Below are 6,232 nucleotides of genomic sequence, written 5' to 3'. Positions count from 1 at the left end.
CACCTGCTCTTGCTGGTGAAAAAAAATAAATAAGGAGCAGCATAGAAACCGACCTGGCGTTGGACACTGTGCTTGTGGAGCTGCCGAAGGAGCCCATGACTTCTCTCCTGCCCAGCGTTCTGTATGAGGCTGGAAGCCGAGCTCCCACTCCAAGCAAGGACTTCCATCACCTGGCCATCGCCAACACTGAGGTAAGGCACCAGTAAAGCTAAGGAGCTGCCTTCCTGGGTGTTACAGCTTCAATGCTTGCCAAGCACACACTTCCTCTCCTGCTGGGAATAAAGGGCACACTCTTTGAGACCTTGAGCTATGAAGTCAGACAAACCTATGTCTGAACGTGCCTCCATCACTCTGTGTGTGTGTGTGTGTGTGTGTGTGTGTGTGTGTGTGTGTGAGAACTTGGGCGACCTAGTATCTTCACACGCACAATGGGGCAGTCTCGTAAGACCTACCTCAAGGTGGTTTTGGCACAAGACAGAATGAATTGCACAGAGCGCTTGATAAATGTTAGATGCCATTGTTCCTTACTGCTCTGACTGAATTATACTAACAAGAACTTGGCCGCTGGTAGGGAAACTGAGTTAGGGTTGAAAGTTTAGGATTTTATGGCTTGCCTCTTCCTGGCAGTGAGTTAGGTCCTTTGGGGATTTCATTCTAGCGAACATCTGAGTTACGCGTAGCCAACTCGTCACCACCCTGAAAATGTCTACAGTGGACCCCCATCTGGTCTGGGGCTCCAGTGATCAAGAAGTTGTTCCTGACTCCCTGTGCACCCTTCCTGCTGTCACCACAGAAGTGAGGCCTCAGGTCCTGATGAAAACAGCCCAGGCACCGCCTCCTCAGCTAAGAAGGCTTTCCTGCCACCCGGGCTGGGCAAGTCACGCCTTCTCTGACTCACAGACGCCTAGTCCTCTATTGTTACTGGCTTTTATCGGACTGTCTCCCCCACCCTGAGGGCCTTATTCCTGGAATATAGTACTTTCTCAAATAATTGTTGAAAGAGCAGAGGAGGGGGCATTCTTTGCTACCCAGCGTTTTCCCATAGATACAATATTACCTTCCCATAGATACAATATTACCTTCCCATAGATACAATATTACCTACCAGCTGTTTTCAAATCTGGCTGCACATTTGAATCACCTGCAGAGCTTTAAGAACGACTGGTTCCTGGGCCGCACCCAGACTAGTGAAGTCTTTTGGGTGTGGAGCACAGGACTGGGTGTTTTGTAGAGTCTCACATGCTTCTAATACAGCCAAGGTTGAGAACCACGGTTATGAGCCATGACTGTTAGGCCCACAGGCTTGCCCACGCTCTGAGAAACTACTTGTGTGGGAAGAAGAAGACCAGCCTCCAAGTAAGGGGGCAACTTACGTCTTTCCACCTCGGGTTCTTTTGTCTTTAAAATGGTGATGTGACATCTACTGCATGGAGCAGTTAGGAAGAAAGTGACTGAGAGGAAGTGTCTGCTCGCATCGCGAGTCACATTTGTGATGAAGCAGGAACGTCCTAGCTCACACTGTGGTTTTAGTTATAAAATACAGTATCTAAACAAGCAGAGAAGATGCCAAAGGAGTTCAGCTCTTTAACTGTGGTCTGTCTACCTTCAGGGACGGAAGGGGGTTGAAACAAAGCCAGATTGAGCCACGTGGGTGCCCAATGTGGTTAATAGGTTGGTTCCCCTTCAAGCTGATTGTTTTAAAATACTTGCTCAACATTCATTCAGAGGAGGCTGAGGGCCAGGTGGGGAGAACACAGGTTCTCCCTGCTGCCCTGAGCAATTCAGCTCTAGCCTCAGAAAAGACCCTCAGAAGGCAGTTGAGGGCCCAATCACTGCTCCTTCAGGAAACCCATCCACAACGATCATTTCTCCTAAGTATTTCTTTCTGCCACATGGACTTCTCTCCCTGAGAGGAGTTCTGAGGAACAGAATTCTCACCATCTGGGTGCATCTCAAGTCCAGACTGTCCTTGTCTTCATCCAGCTCTGAAAAGGGGAGGCCTGGTCTCCCTGGGGGTTAAGTGGGGCTTGCACGTTAAAAGATCACATGACTGTTCCCAGCAGGGAAACTCGACGGCCCACATTTCACCTGTGGAGCTTCCCATCATCCGTGAATCCATGTTCCTTCACCGGAAGAGAAGCACCAAGGTGGGAGCAGGCCTGCCCAGGGCTCCTGGCTCGGTGGGAAGACAGCAGCGTCGCTCTCCTTCACCAGCTTCTTCCACTCCAGCGGTGGGATTCGCTCTGGACAGAGTTAAGGCAAGCAGAAAGGATCAGGAGACTACATATCTATCCAAATGATGAATCGAGCTTTCCTGTTATGAAGTCTAAATTTTCCTGTATTATTCCTTTAAGTAGTAGGCTGGAGGAGGGATGGCATTTGAGGCTTTGGGATAAGTGAACAAATGGCAAAGAGAATCAGTGATTTGGTACAACAGGACCTGGGCTAAGAGCCCGCTCGCTCGCTCACTCACGGGTCTGCCGATCTTTGGCACATTAAATGGTTTGTCGTTTAACACGCCGGAGATGATGATGCCTGCTTCGCAGGATGGGTTCCGGGACGTGATGGGATAAAAGAGTTGAAAATTTAGAAAAACTGTTAAGGGTGTGTGGGCTTGAGGTCCAAGTATGATTTCCAGAAAGTGACACCAGAATGAATACATTTCAGGGTTTAATCAGCTTGTGAGCTTGTGAGTGTGGAATGAGCGAATGAGCTAGTTCAGAGGAGAATTTAGGGAACAGCAGTTTAAATAGTAAAGGCAGGCTGAAATAAGCTTGCTAAGTTAGAGAAAACTGGTTAACGGGACGACGTCCAAAATACATTCCATGAAGTCTATGGGTAAAATTTTATGTGATTTCTTCCTGATAAGATGTGTAGTAATCATTAAGATAGTTTTAAAAAACTCTTTTGATCAAGTATATTTACCAATTACAATCATTCTTCATCCAATTAAATATTTTATCATTCATGCCTCCCATTGATTAAAAAGTGAATTTATATGCTAGTTGCCAGGCAGGGTAGCTTCTAGCAGTATATTTTACTGTTTTTTAAAATGGTATAAAACAAAATCAAAGGATTTATTTGTGAGTTTTAAAATAAATCTTATTTAAGTTTTCCCAAAAGCTCAATGCTAGAGTTTGATATATTCATGTACACATATTTACTGAAGAAATATAACTTCCATTATCACATTCTTTGCTTCATCAATAACCCATTGGTTTAGCTACACATTATTCTAAGTTAGCTAATAAGAAAGACTATTAACTCCATTTAATTTTAATCTTGACATTACTGCATTTACTTACAAGATGTTTCTAACTTTTGTATAAATAGGTCCTCATTTTGAGACATCAATTTCATGTTTATTTGAATTGAAAAATGAAGTTTTTCTGAATAAATAAGGCTGATTTGGCTGACTTGCTTGATAGTAAGAACTAACTGGCAAAGGTTATTACATGGTGACTATTTTCCATAAATTGGATTCATTACATTTGCAACCCAAGGCTTTAGAAAACTCTCTGTGAAAATATACTGGCAACGATGTTCTGAAAGGACTGCCTTGATTATTTTTCCCCAAGCCTTTTTGAGTAGATCAGATTAAACTGTTCACTTCCAAGAATGAAAGACTAGGGACTTCCCCGGTGGTCCAGTGGTTAGGACTCCACACGTCCACTGCAGGGGGTGTGTGTTCGATCCCTGGTCAGAGAACTAAGATCCCACATGCCGTGTGGTGCAGTCAAAAAATAAATAAATAAACCAAGAATGAAAGACTAGCAGGTACAATTAATAATTTTTTGAGATGTTGGAAAAGACTTTTGTATACTTCCCAGGAACCGAGAAACTGAACGACTCCAATCATTGAATTGCAAAGCCTTTCAAAAGTCAGATGATTTCTAATTCTTTGCTTTCAATTAAATTAGAAGAATTATCAAATGGTAGACATTAGAAGTAATTTTTGATTATAGATAACTATGAACAGTTGGTATATAACTTGAAAGAATTTTAAAGGGTTAAGTGGTATTTTATAACAAAACTCCTCTGCTCCATTCAGTGTCACCAAGGTTTCTCAGCAGTTAGATCAATAAAAATGGAAACCTGGAATAGAATTGTCCAACATTGTCTTATTCTACTAGCAAAAGGTATTCATTAAATTCATCTGTCAATATATGAACCCATTGGGGAAAATATCCCCATCTTTCTGAGAGGAATTTTCTTTTTAACACTTTATTGTTGACTATTTTAAACACGCACATAAGTAGAGAGAGTAGAGAGAGAAACTGGGCTCTCACCAGTTTCGAGAATTATAAACATCCTGCTGTTTTTAATTCAAGGAAGGTTATTTCTAGCCATCAGACTTTTATGTTTATGTCTTAGTTGGTTTGGACTGCTCTAGGAAACTGCCTTCGACTGGGTGGCTTATAAGCAGCAGAAATTTATTCCTCACAGTACTTGACACGGGAAGTCCAAGATCAAGGGGCTGGCAGATTCAGTGTTTGGGGAGAGCCTGCTTCCTTGTCCAGATGTGGCCATCTTCTCACCGTGTCCTCACATGGCAGAATGCGTGAGGGATGCTCTGGGGTCTCTTCTGTAAGACCCTAATCCCATTCCTGAGGGCTCCACCCTCATGATTTAATGACCTCCCAAAGGTCCCACATTCAAATGCCCTCACACTGGGGATTAGATTTCAACATGTGAGTTTGGGGGGAGGGGCACAAACATTCAGGCTATAGCAGTTTATACCTCTATTTTAATATTTGTTTTGATTAGTTATGTACTATTGTAATAGAGATATTTCTTAGTACTTAAGACCTGTGATAGGAAGTCCAAAATTTTAATTAACATGCACATTTTTATTGCTGGGAATTTTGTCCTTCTCATTAAGATAAAAGTATGTGAAATTAAATTATGAAAATTCTTTTGGAAGGTACAGGAGCAAAAGTTTTGCGGACCACTTGTTAAGGAAACAATAGTAGGCTAAGTGTAAAGCTTTACTAGTTTCAAACTGGGCCAAGTCTTCCCCGGTTCCTCAGCACGTTTTGTGATTTTCTGGTGCATGCAAACCCGACACATTGTTTATCAGCCAGTCCCGTAGAGACTGGAGAAGGTGAAAAAGTCTGACATAGCTTGTAAGTACCGCTTGGGGGTTTAATAAATGCAGACTGTGATCCAGTGGGCCTGGAGAAGGGCCCAGCAGCTTTCCTTCATGGTACATCTCAATGAAAAGGTTTCAATGTAGATGACACATCCACATGCATGAGCCCTTCCCACACTGGAGCTTCAGGACCATGTCACGTCAACACCCACAGACCAGCCAAAGGAGTTGGCTAGCAGCTTCCCTGGTGGCGCGGTGGTTGACAGTCCGCCTGCTGATGCAGGGGACATGGGTTCGTGCCCCGGTCCGGGAAGATCCCACATGCCGCGGAGCGGCTAGGCCCGTGAGCCATGGCCGCTGAGCCTGCTCGTCAAAAAAAAAAACAAAAAAAAAACAACAAAGGAGTTGGCTAGATCCTGTCTTTATTAAAAACGTTTAGGGGGATTGGTGGTGGTGGGATGAATTGGGAGATTGGGATTGACATATATACAGTAATATGCATAAAATAGATAACTAATAAGAACCTGCTGTATAAATAAATAATAAATAAATAAATAAATAAAATTTAGGAAGTAAAAAAAGAAATTACCCAGCCCATAAAAACTAACCACCCTGTACCCTGGGGCCTCTTGACCTCTGAGATGGCCCATACTCTGTCTGTGGAGTGTGTTTCTCTGTAAATAAATCCACTTCTTACTTTAAAAAAAAAAAAAGTTTATATTTTGTTATTCATAGATTCCTTAGCATTAATTTAGATTTTTAAAAATACCGCATGGAAATAGTATTTACATCAACTACTGAGTTTCTGTGCCAGTGCCTCACTCACCCTGCCCATATCCAGAATGTTTTGGGAGCTCTGCTCTCTGGCCTCCGTGGTGGGCAACTTCTGGGCCAGACTGTGTGTGTTTGCTTTTGGGGGCAGGTTATCTGGAAGTCGTGGATGGTTTCTCTCCACCTAGAAGAAGAAACAACCCTCCCTAGAGCAGCGAGGGCGCCCCCTGCAGGCTTCCTGCTTAACGAGCAGCAGCACAGCAAGTACTGGGCTTTGGCGGGTGTGGCAGTTTCAAAGTGTCCCAGGCACCCGTGGCTGTCCCTTCCTCCCTCTTTAAAGAAAGCCTTTTGTTGCTGGCCCTAGAAGCC

The sequence above is a fragment of the Delphinus delphis genome, chromosome 18, assembly GCF_949987515.2.
Source record: "Delphinus delphis chromosome 18, mDelDel1.2, whole genome shotgun sequence".
Classification (NCBI taxonomy): Eukaryota; Metazoa; Chordata; class Mammalia; order Artiodactyla; family Delphinidae; genus Delphinus; species Delphinus delphis.
The sequence above is the reverse complement of the archived record's forward strand: the minus strand, read 5'-3'. Positions refer to the sequence as shown.